Here is a 13,001-nt window from a genome sequence, read left to right on the forward strand (position 1 = left end):
GATAGGGTTCAAATATTTCTCAAAGACACTTTTCTCAATATTCCACTCATTTGACTGGAAAATTTGCTTCTCTGAATCAAAATATGAGTCTGAAAAGACAATACAACACTGCCAAAACCAAAAGAATGGGTGAGGAGTGGTCACAAGAATTTTTGAAAGGTATTCTTTCATTGGAAATTTCGTGTTGAACGGAGTGCTGAATGAATGTACGTTTAGGCTTTAGTGGCCTAAAAGTCCAAAACAACTAATACATTTTGGCATTATCTGTTAATATGCCTGTGTTTTCAAAGCCCATGGCAAGAGTTTAAAAGTTCAATCAGGTTCTTACATATTCTTGCTTGTTGGGCACTTCAGACACCATCCCTTTTTGGAGCAAAGCACTGTATACAGCCATTTAGGACAGAAAAAAAAGTTTAGAAAACTTCAAAAGAACTATATTCCTAAGTATCCTTTCAGCCCTAAAACACAGCCATGCCATCAAACACTGTCCACATTGTATGGGGAATAAAACCCTAACCCTAGCTTCGGGTTTTGCTAGTTAGGGTTAGGGTTCAAATATTTCTCAAAGACACTTTTCTCAATATTCCACTCATTTGACTGGAAAATTTGCTTCTCTGAATCAAAATATGAGTCTGAAAAGACAATACAACACTGCCAAAACCAAAAGAGTGGGTGAGGAGTGGTCACATGAATTTTTGAAAGGTATTCTTTCATTGGAAATTTCGTGTTGAACAGAGTGCTGAATGAATGTACGTTTAGGCTTAAATGGCCTAAAAGTCCAAAACAAGTAATACATTTTGGCATTATCTGTTAATATGCCTGTGATTTCAAAGCCCATGGCAAGAGTTTAAAAGTTCAATCAGGTTCTTTCGAACTCTTGTTTGTTGGGCACTTCAGACACCATTCCTTATTGGGGCAAAGCACTGTATACAGCCATATAGGTCAGAAAAAAAATGTTTAGAAAACATCGAAAGAACTATATTCCTAAGTATCCTTTCAGCCCTAAAACACAGCCATGCCATCAAAAACTGTCCACATTGTATGGGAATAAAACCCTAACCCTAGCTTCGGGTTTTGCTAGTTAGGGTTAGGGTTCAAATATTTCTCAAAGACACTTTTCTCAATATTCCACTCATTTGACTGGAAGATTTGCTTCTCTGAATCAAAATATGAGTCTGAAAAGACAATACAACACTGCCAAAACCAAAAGAGTGGGTGAGGAGTGGTCACATGAATTTTTGAAAGGTATTCTTTCATTGGAAATTTCCTGTTGAACAGAGTGCTGAATGAATGTACGTTTAGGCTTAAATGGCCTAAAAGTCCGAAACAAGTAATACATTTTGGCATTATCTGTTAATATGCCTGTGATTTCAAAGCCCATGGCAAGAGTTTAAAAGTTCAATCAGGTTCTTTCGAACTCTTGTTTGTTGGGCACTTCAGACACCATTCCTTATTGGGGCAAAGCACTGTATACAGCCATATAGGTCAGAAAAAAAATGTTTAGAAAACATCGAAAGAACTATATTCCTAAGTATACTTTCAGCCCTAAAACACAGCCATGCCATCAAAAACTGTCCACATTGTATGGGAATAAAACCCTAACCCTAGCTTCGGGTTTTGCTAGTTAGGGATAGGGTTCAAATATTTCTCAAAGACACTTTTCTCAATATTCCACTCATTTGACTGGAAAATTTGCTTCTCTGAATCAAAATATGAGTCTGAAAAGACAATACAACACTGCCAAAACCAAAAGAGTGGGTGAGGAGTGGTCACAAGAATTTTTGAAAGGTATTCTTTCATTGGAAATTTCGTGTTGAACGGAGTGCTGAATGAATGTACGTTTAGGCTTTAGTGGCCTAAAAGTCCGAAACAACTAATACATTTTGGCATTATCTGTTAATATGCCTGTGATTTCAAAGCCCATGGCAAGAGTTTAAAAGTTCAATCAGGTTCTTTCGAACTCTTGTTTGTTGGGCACTTCAGACACCATTCCTTATTGGGGCAAAGCACTGTATACAGCCATATAGGTCAGAAAAAAAATGTTTAGAAAACATCGAAAGAACTATATTCCTAAGTATACTTTCAGCCCTAAAACACAGCCATGCCATCAAAAACTGTCCACATTGTATGGGAATAAAACCCTAACCCTAGCTTCGGGTTTTGCTAGTTAGGGTTAGGGTTCAAATATTTCTCAAAGACACTTTTCTCAATATTCCAATCATTTGACTGGAAAATTTGCTTCTCTGAATCAAAATATGAGTCTGAAAAGACAATACAACACTGCCAAAACCAAAACAGTGGGTGAGGAGTGGTCACATGAATTTTTGAAAGGTATTCTTTCATTGGAAATTTCCTGTTGAACAGAGTGCTGAATGAATGTACGTTTAGGCTTAAATGGCCTAAAAGTCCGAAACAACTAATACATTTTGGCATTATCTGTTAATATGCCTGTGATTTCAAAGCCCATGGCAAGAGTTTAAAAGTTCAATCAGGTTCTTACATACTCTTGCTTGTTGGGCACTTCAGACACCATCCCTTTTTGGAGCAAAGCACTGTATACAGCCATATAGGTCAGAAAAAAAAGTTTAGAAAACTTCAAAAGAACTATATTCCTAAGTATCCTTTCAGCCCTAAAACACAGCCATGCCATCAAAAATTGTCCACATTGTATGGGAATAAAACCCTAACCCTAGCTTCGGGTTTTGCTAGTTAGGGTTAGGGTTCAAATATTTCTCAAAGACACTTTTCTCAATATTCCACTCATTTGACTGGAAAATTTGCTTCTCTGAATCAAAAAATGAGTCTGAAAAGACAATACAACACTGCCAAAACCAAAAGAGTGGGTGAGGAGTGGTCACATGAATTTTTGAAAGGTATTCTTTCATTGGAAATTTCGTGTTGAACAGAGTGCTGAATGAATGTACGTTTAGGCTTAAATGGCCTAAAAGTCCGAAACAAGTAATACATTCTGGCATTATCTGTTAATATGCCTGTGATTTCAAAGCCCATGGCAAGAGTTTAAAAGTTCAATCAGGCTCTTTCGAACTCTTGTTTGTTGGGCACTTCAGACACCATTCCTTATTGGGGCAAAGCACTGTATACAGCCATATAGGTCAGAAAAAAAATGTTTAGAAAACATCGAAAGAACTATATTCCTAAGTATACTTTCAGCCCTAAAACACAGCCATGCCATCAAAAACTGTCCACATTGTATGGGAATAAAACCCTAACACTAGCTTCGGGTTTTGCTAGTTAGGGTTAGGGTTCAAATATTTCTCAAAGACACTTTTCTCAATATTCCACTCATTTGACTGGAAAATTTGCTTCTCTGAATCAAAATATGAGTCTGAAAAGACAATACAACACTGCCAAAACCAAAAGAGTGGCTGAGGAGTGGTCACAAGAATTTTTGAAAGGTATTCGTTCATTGGAAATTTCGTGTTGAACGGAGTGCTGAATGAATGTACGTTTAGGCTTTAGTGGCCTAAAAGTCCGAAACAACTAATACATTTTGGCATTATCTGTTAATATGCCTGTGATTTCAAAGCCCATGGCAAGAGTTTAAAAGTTCAATCAGGTTCTTACATACTCTTGCTTGTTGGGCACTTCAGACACCATCCCTTTTTGGAGCAAAGCACTGTATACAGCCATTTAGGTCAGAAAAAAAAGTTTAGAAAACTTCAAAAGAACTATATTCCTAAGTATCCTTTCAGCCCTAAAACACAGCCATGCCATCAAAAACTGTCCACATTGTATGGGGAATAAAACCCTAACCGTAGCTTCGGGTTTTGCTAGTTAGGGTTAGGGTTCAAATATTTCTCAAAGACACTTTTCTCAATATTCCACTCATTTGACAGGAAAATTTGGTTCTCTGAATCAAAATATGAGTCTGAAAAGACAATACAACACTGCCAAAACCAAAAGAGTGGGTGAGGAGTGGTCACATGAATTTTTGAAAGGTATTCTTTCATTGGAAATTTCGTGTTGAACAGAGTGCTGAATGAATGTACGTTTAGGCTTAAATGGCCTAAAAGTCCGAAACAAGTAATACATTCTGGCATTATCTGTTAATATGCCTGTGATTTCAAAGCCCATGGCAAGAGTTTAAAAGTTCAATCAGGTTCTTTCGAACTCTTGTTTGTTGGGCACTTCAGACACCATTCCTTATTGGGGCAAAGCACTGTATACAGCCATATAGGTCAGAAAAAAAATGTTTAGAAAACATCGAAAGAACTATATTCCTAAGTATACTTTCAGCCCTAAAACACAGCCATGCCATCAAAAACTGTCCACATTGTATGGGGAATAAAACCCTAACCCTAGCTTCGGGTTTTGCTAGTTAGGGTTAGGGTTCAAATATTTCTCAAAGACACTTTTCTCAATATTCCACTCATTTGACTGGAAAATTTGCTTCTCTGAATCAAAATATGAGTCTGAAAAGACAATACAACACTGCCAAAACCAAAACAGTGGGTGAGGAGTGGTCACATGAATTTTTGAAAGGTATTCTTTCATTGGAAATTTCGTGTTGAACAGAGTGCTGAATGAATGTACGTTTAGGCTTTAGTGGCCTAAAAGTCCAAAACAACTAATACATTTTGGCATTATCTGTTAATATGCCTGTGTTTTCAAAGCCCATGGCAAGAGTTTAAAAGTTCAATCAGGTTCTTACATATTCTTGCTTGTTGGGCACTTCAGACACCATCCCTTTTTGGAGCAAAGCACTGTATACAGCCATTTAGGTCAGAAAAAAAAGTTTAGAAAACTTCAAAAGAACTATATTCCTAAGTATCCTTTCAGCCCTAAAACACAGCCATGCCATCAAACACTGTCCACATTGTATGGGGAATAAAACCCTAACCCTAGCTTCGGGTTTTGCTAGTTAGGGTTAGGGTTCAAATATTTCTCAAAGACACTTTTCTCAATATTCCACTCATTTGACTGGAAAATTTGCTTCTCTGAATCAAAATATGAGTCTGAAAAGACAATACAACACTGCCAAAACCAAAAGAGTGGCTGAGGAGTGGTCACAAGAATTTTTGAAAGGTATTCGTTCATTGGAAATTTCGTGTTGAACGGAGTGCTGAATGAATGTACGTTTAGGCTTTAGTGGCCTAAAAGTCCGAAACAACTAATACATTTTGGCATTATCTGTTAATATGCCTGTGATTTCAAAGCCCATGGCAAGAGTTTAAAAGTTCAATCAGGTTCTTACATACTCTTGCTTGTTGGGCACTTCAGACACCATCCCTTTTTGGAGCAAAGCACTGTATACAGCCATTTAGGTCAGAAAAAAAAGTTTAGAAAACTTCAAAAGAACTATATTCCTAAGTATCCTTTCAGCCCTAAAACACAGCCATGCCATCAAAAACTGTCCACATTGTATGGGAATAAAACCCTAACCCTAGCTTCGGGTTTTGCTAGTTAGGGTTAGGGTTCAAATATTTCTCAAAGACACTTTTCTCAATATTCCACTCATTTGACTGGAAGATTTGCTTCTCTGAATCAAAATAAGAGTCTGAAAAGACAATACAACACTGCCAAAACCAAAAGAGTGGGTGAGGAGTGGTCACATGAATTTTTGAAAGGTATTCTTTCATTGGAAATTTCCTGTTGAACAGAGTGCTGAATGAATGTACGTTTAGGCTTAAATGGCCTAAAAGTCCGAAACAAGTAATACATTTTGGCATTATCTGTTAATATGCCTGTGATTTCAAAGCCCATGGCAAGAGTTTAAAAGTTCAATCAGGTTCTTTCGAACTCTTGTTTGTTGGGCACTTCAGACACCATTCCTTATTGGGGCAAAGCACTGTATACAGCCATATAGGTCAGAAAAAAAATGTTTAGAAAACATCGAAAGAACTATATTCCTAAGTATACTTTCAGCCCTAAAACACAGCCATGCCATCAAAAACTGTCCACATTGTATGGGAATAAAACCCTAACCCTAGCTTCGGGTTTTGCTAGTTAGGGTTAGGGTTCAAATATTTCTCAAAGACACTTTTCTCAATATTCCACTCATTTGACTGGAAAATTTGCTTCTCTGAATCAAAATATGAGTCTGAAAAGACAATACAACACTGCCAAAACCAAAAGAGTGGGTGAGGAGTGGTCACAAGAATTTTTGAAAGGTATTCTTTCATTGGGAATTTCGTGTTGAACGGAGTGCTGAATGAATGTACGTTTAGGCTTTAGTGGCCTAAAAGTCCGAAACAACTAATACATTTTGGCATTATCTGTTAATATGCCTGTGATTTCAAAGCCCATGGCAAGAGTTTAAAAGTTCAATCAGGTTCTTTCGAACTCTTGTTTGTTGGGCACTTCAGACACCATTCCTTATTGGGGCAAAGCACTGTATACAGCCATATAGGTCAGAAAAAAAATGTTTAGAAAACATCGAAAGAACTATATTCCTAAGTATACTTTCAGCCCTAAAACACAGCCATGCCATCAAAAACTGTCCACATTGTATGGGAATAAAACCCTAACCCTAGCTTCGGGTTTTGCTAGTTAGGGTTAGGGTTCAAATATTTCTCAAAGACACTTTTCTCAATATTCCAATCATTTGACTGGAAAATTTGCTTCTCTGAATCAAAATATGAGTCTGAAAAGACAATACAACACTGCCAAAACCAAAAGAGTGGGTGAGGAGTGGTCACATGAATTTTTGAAAGGTATTCTTTCATTGGAAATTTCCTGTTGAACAGAGTGCTGAATGAATGTACGTTTAGGCTTAAATGGCCTAAAAGTCCGAAACAACTAATACATTTTGGCATTATCTGTTAATATGCCTGTGATTTCAAAGCCCATGGCAAGAGTTTAAAAGTTCAATCAGGTTCTTACATACTCTTGCTTGTTGGGCACTTCAGACACCATCCCTTTTTGGAGCAAAGCACTGTATACAGCCATATAGGTCAGAAAAAAAAGTTTAGAAAACTTCAAAAGAACTATATTCCTAAGTATCCTTTCAGCCCTAAAACACAGCCATGCCATCAAAAACTGTCCACATTGTATGGGAATAAAACCCTAACCCTAGCTTCGGGTTTTGCTAGTTAGGGTTAGGGTTCAAATATTTCTCAAAGACACTTTTCTCAATATTCCACTCATTTGACTGGAAAATGTGCTTCTCTGAATCAAAAAATGAGTCTGAAAAGACAATACAACACTGCCAAAACCAAAAGAGTGGGTGAGGAGTGGTCACATGAATTTTTGAAAGGTATTCTTTCATTGGAAATTTCGTGTTGAACAGAGTGCTGAATGAATGTACGTTTAGGCTTAAATGGCCTAAAAGTCCGAAACAAGTAATACATTCTGGCATTATCTGTTAATATGCCTGTGATTTCAAAGCCCATGGCAAGAGTTTAAAAGTTCAATCAGGTTCTTTCGAACTCTTGTTTGTTGGGCACTTCAGACACCATTCCTTATTGGGGCAAAGCACTGTATACAGCCATATAGGTCAGAAAAAAAATGTTTAGAAAACATCGAAAGAACTATAATCCTAAGTATACTTTCAGCCCTAAAACACAGCCATGCCATCAAAAACTGTCCACATTGTATGGGGAATAAAACCCTAACCCTAGCTTCGGGTTTTGCTAGTTAGGGTTAGGGTTCAAATATTTCTCAAAGACACTTTTCTCAATATTCCACTCATTTGACTGGAAAATTTGCTTCTCTGAATCAAAATATGAGTCTGAAAAGACAATACAACACTGCCAAAACCAAAACAGTGGGTGAGGAGTGGTCACATGAATTTTTGAAAGGTATTCTTTCATTGGAAATTTCGTGTTGAACGGAGTGCTGAATGAATGTACGTTTAGGCTTTAGTGGCCTAAAAGTCCAAAACAACTAATACATTTTGGCATTATCTGTTAATATGCCTGTGTTTTCAAAGCCCATGGCAAGAGTTTAAAAGTTCAATCAGGTTCTTTCGAACTCTTGTTTGTTGGGCACTTCAGACACCATTCCTTATTGGGGCAAAGCACTGTATACAGCCATATAGGTCAGAAAAAAAATGTTTAGAAAACATCGAAAGAACTATATTCCTAAGTATACTTTCAGCCCTAAAACACAGCCATGCCATCAAAAACTGTCCACATTGTATGGGAATAAAACCCTAACCCTAGCTTCGGGTTTTGCTAGTTAGGGATAGTGTTCAAATATTTCTCAAAGACACTTTTCTCAATATTCCACTCATTTGACTGGAAAATTTGCTTCTCTGAATCAAAATATGAGTCTGAAAAGACAATACAACACTGCCAAAACCAAAAGAATGGGTGAGGAGTGGTCACAAGAATTTTTGAAAGGTATTCTTTCATTGGAAATTTCGTGTTGAACGGAGTGCTGAATGAATGTAAGTTTAGGCTTTAGTGGCCTAAAAGTCCAAAACAAGTAATACATTTTGGCATTATCTGTTAATATGCCTGTGATTTCAAAGCCCATGGCAAGAGTTTAAAAGTTCAATCAGGTTCTTACATACTCTTGCTTGTTGGGCACTTCAGACACCATCCCTTTTTGGAGCAAAGCACTGTATACAGCCATTTAGGTCAGAAAAAAAAGTTTAGAAAACTTCAAAAGAACTATATTCCTAAGTATCCTTTCAGCCCTAAAACACAGCCATGCCATCAAAAACTGTCCACATTGTATGGGAATAAAACCCTAACCCTAGCTTCGGGTTTTGCTAGTTAGGGTTAGGGTTCAAATATTTCTCAAAGACACTTTTCTCAATATTCCACTCATTTGACTGGAAGATTTGCTTCTCTGAATCAAAATAAGAGTCTGAAAAGACAATACAACACTGCCAAAACCAAAAGAGTGGGTGAGGAGTGGTCACATGAATTTTTGAAAGGTATTCTTTCATTGGAAATTTCCTGTTGAACAGAGTGCTGAATGAATGTACGTTTAGGCTTAAATGGCCTAAAAGTCCGAAACAAGTAATACATTTTGGCATTATCTGTTAATATGCCTGTGATTTCAAAGCCCATGGCAAGAGTTTAAAAGTTCAATCAGGTTCTTACATACTCTTGCTTGTTGGGCACTTCAGACACCATCCCTTTTTGGAGCAAAGCACTGTATACAGCCATATAGGTCAGAAAAAAAAGTTTAGAAAACTTCAAAAGAACTATATTCCTAAGTATCCTTTCAGCCCTAAAACACAGCCATGCCATCAAAAACTGTCCACATTGTATGGGAATAAAACCCTAACCCTAGCTTCGGGTTTTGCTAGTTAGGGTTAGGGTTCAAATATTTCTCAAAGACACTTTTCTCAATATTCCACTCATTTGACTGGAAAATGTGCTTCTCTGAATCAAAAAATGAGTCTGAAAAGACAATACAACACTGCCAAAACCAAAAGAGTGGGTGAGGAGTGGTCACATGAATTTTTGAAAGGTATTCTTTCATTGGAAATTTCGTGTTGAACAGAGTGCTGAATGAATGTACGTTTAGGCTTAAATGGCCTAAAAGTCCGAAACAAGTAATACATTCTGGCATTATCTGTTAATATGCCTGTGATTTCAAAGCCCATGGCAAGAGTTTAAAAGTTCAATCAGGTTCTTTCGAACTCTTGTTTGTTGGGCACTTCAGACACCATTCCTTATTGGGGCAAAGCACTGTATACAGCCATATAGGTCAGAAAAAAAATGTTTAGAAAACATCGAAAGAACTATATTCCTAAGTATACTTTCAGCCCTAAAACACAGCCATGCCATCAAAAACTGTCCACATTGTATGGGGAATAAAACCCTAACCCTAGCTTCGGGTTTTGCTAGTTAGGGTTAGGGTTCAAATATTTCTCAAAGACACTTTTCTCAATATTCCACTCATTTGACTGGAAAATTTGCTTCTCTGAATCAAAATATGAGTCTGAAAAGACAATACAACACTGCCAAAACCAAAACAGTGGGTGAGGAGTGGTCACATGAATTTTTGAAAGGTATTCTTTCATTGGAAATTTCGTGTTGAACGGAGTGCTGAATGAATGTACGTTTAGGCTTTAGTGGCCTAAAAGTCCAAAACAACTAATACATTTTGGCATTATCTGTTAATATGCCTGTGTTTTCAAAGCCCATGGCAAGAGTTTAAAAGTTCAATCAGGTTCTTTCGAACTCTTGTTTGTTGGGCACTTCAGACACCATTCCTTATTGGGGCAAAGCACTGTATACAGCCATATAGGTCAGAAAAAAAATGTTTAGAAAACATCGAAAGAACTATATTCCTAAGTATACTTTCAGCCCTAAAACACAGCCATGCCATCAAAAACTGTCCACATTGTATGGGAATAAAACCCTAACCCTAGCTTCGGGTTTTGCTAGTTAGGGATAGTGTTCAAATATTTCTCAAAGACACTTTTCTCAATATTCCACTCATTTGACTGGAAAATTTGCTTCTCTGAATCAAAATATGAGTCTGAAAAGACAATACAACACTGCCAAAACCAAAAGAATGGGTGAGGAGTGGTCACAAGAATTTTTGAAAGGTATTCTTTCATTGGAAATTTCGTGTTGAACGGAGTGCTGAATGAATGTAAGTTTAGGCTTTAGTGGCCTAAAAGTCCAAAACAACTAATACATTTTGGCATTATCTGTTAATATGCCTGTGTTTTCAAAGCCCATGGCAAGAGTTTAAAAGTTCAATCAGGTTCTTACATATTCTTGCTTGTTGGGCACTTCAGACACCATCCCTTTTTGGAGCAAAGCACTGTATACAGCCATTTAGGTCAGAAAAAAAAGTTTAGAAAACTTCAAAAGAACTATATTCCTAAGTATCCTTTCAGCCCTAAAACACAGCCATGCCATCAAACACTGTCCACATTGTATGGGGAATAAAACCCTAACCCTAGCTTCGGGTTTTGCTAGTTAGGGTAGGGTTCAAATATTTCTCAAAGACACTTTTCTCAATATTCCACTCATTTGACTGGAAAATTTGCTTCTCTGAATCAAAATATGAGTCTGAAAAGACAATACAACACTGCCAAAACCAAAAGAGTGGGTGAGGAGTGGTCACATGAATTTTTGAAAGGTATTCTTTCATTGGAAATTTCGTGTTGAACAGAGTGCTGAATGAATGTACGTTTAGGCTTAAATGGCCTAAAAGTCCAAAACAAGTAATACATTTTGGCATTATCTGTTAATATGCCTGTGATTTCAAAGCCCATGGCAAGAGTTTAAAAGTTCAATCAGGTTCTTTCGAACTCTTGTTTGTTGGGCACTTCAGACACCATTCCTTATTGGGGCAAAGCACTGTATACAGCCATATAGGTCAGAAAAAAAATGTTTAGAAAACATCGAAAGAACTATATTCCTAAGTATCCTTTCAGCCCTAAAACACAGCCATGCCATCAAAAACTGTCCACATTGTATGGGAATAAAACCCTAACCCTAGCTTCGGGTTTTGCTAGTTAGGGTTAGGGTTCAAATATTTCTCAAAGACACTTTTCTCAATATTCCACTCATTTGACTGGAAGATTTGCTTCTCTGAATCAAAATATGAGTCTGAAAAGACAATACAACACTGCCAAAACCAAAAGAGTGGGTGAGGAGTGGTCACATGAATTTTTGAAAGGTATTCTTTCATTGGAAATTTCCTGTTGAACAGAGTGCTGAATGAATGTACGTTTAGGCTTAAATGGCCTAAAAGTCCGAAACAAGTAATTCATTTTGGCATTATCTGTTAATATGCCTGTGATTTCAAAGCCCATGGCAAGAGTTTAAAAGTTCAATCAGGTTCTTTCGAACTCTTGTTTGTTGGGCACTTCAGACACCATTCCTTATTGGGGCAAAGCACTGTATACAGCCATATAGGTCAGAAAAAAAATGTTTAGAAAACATCGAAAGAACTATATTCCTAAGTATACTTTCAGCCCTAAAACACAGCCATGCCATCAAAAACTGTCCACATTGTATGGGAATAAAACCCTAACCCTAGCTTCGGGTTTTGCTAGTTAGGGATAGGGTTCAAATATTTCTCAAAGACACTTTTCTCAATATTCCACTCATTTGACTGGAAAATTTGCTTCTCTGAATCAAAATATGAGTCTGAAAAGACAATACAACACTGCCAAAACCAAAAGAGTGGGTGAGGAGTGGTCACAAGAATTTTTGAAAGGTATTCTTTCATTGGAAATTTCGTGTTGAACGGAGTGCTGAATGAATGTACGTTTAGGCTTTAGTGGCCTAAAAGTCCGAAACAACTAATACATTTTGGCATTATCTGTTAATATGCCTGTGATTTCAAAGCCCATGGCAAGAGTTTAAAAGTTCAATCAGGTTCTTTCGAACTCTTGTTTGTTGGGCACTTCAGACACCATTCCTTATTGGGGCAAAGCACTGTATACAGCCATATAGGTCAGAAAAAAAATGTTTAGAAAACATCGAAAGAACTATATTCCTAAGTATACTTTCAGCCCTAAAACACAGCCATGCCATCAAAAACTGTCCACATTGTATGGGAATAAAACCCTAACCCTAGCTTCGGGTTTTGCTAGTTAGGGTTAGGGTTCAAATATTTCTCAAAGACACTTTTCTCAATATTCCAATCATTTGACTGGAAAATTTGCTTCTCTGAATCAAAATATGAGTCTGAAAAGACAATACAACACTGCCAAAACCAAAAGAGTGGGTGAGGAGTGGTCACATGAATTTTTGAAAGGTATTCTTTCATTGGAAATTTCCTGTTGAACAGAGTGCTGAATGAATGTACGTTTAGGCTTAAATGGCCTAAAAGTCCGAAACAACTAATACATTTTGGCATTATCTGTTAATATGCCTGTGATTTCAAAGCCCATGGCAAGAGTTTAAAAGTTCAATCAGGTTCTTACATACTCTTGCTTGTTGGGCACTTCAGACACCATCCCTTTTTGGAGCAAAGCACTGTATACAGCCATATAGGTCAGAAAAAAAAGTTTAGAAAACTTCAAAAGAACTATATTCCTAAGTATCCTTTCAGCCCTAAAACACAGCCATGCCATCAAAAATTGTCCACATTGTATGGGAATAAAACCCTAA

Source organism: Lepisosteus oculatus, chromosome 2 (genome assembly GCF_040954835.1).
Source record: "Lepisosteus oculatus isolate fLepOcu1 chromosome 2, fLepOcu1.hap2, whole genome shotgun sequence".
NCBI lineage: Eukaryota > Metazoa > Chordata > Actinopteri > Semionotiformes > Lepisosteidae > Lepisosteus > Lepisosteus oculatus.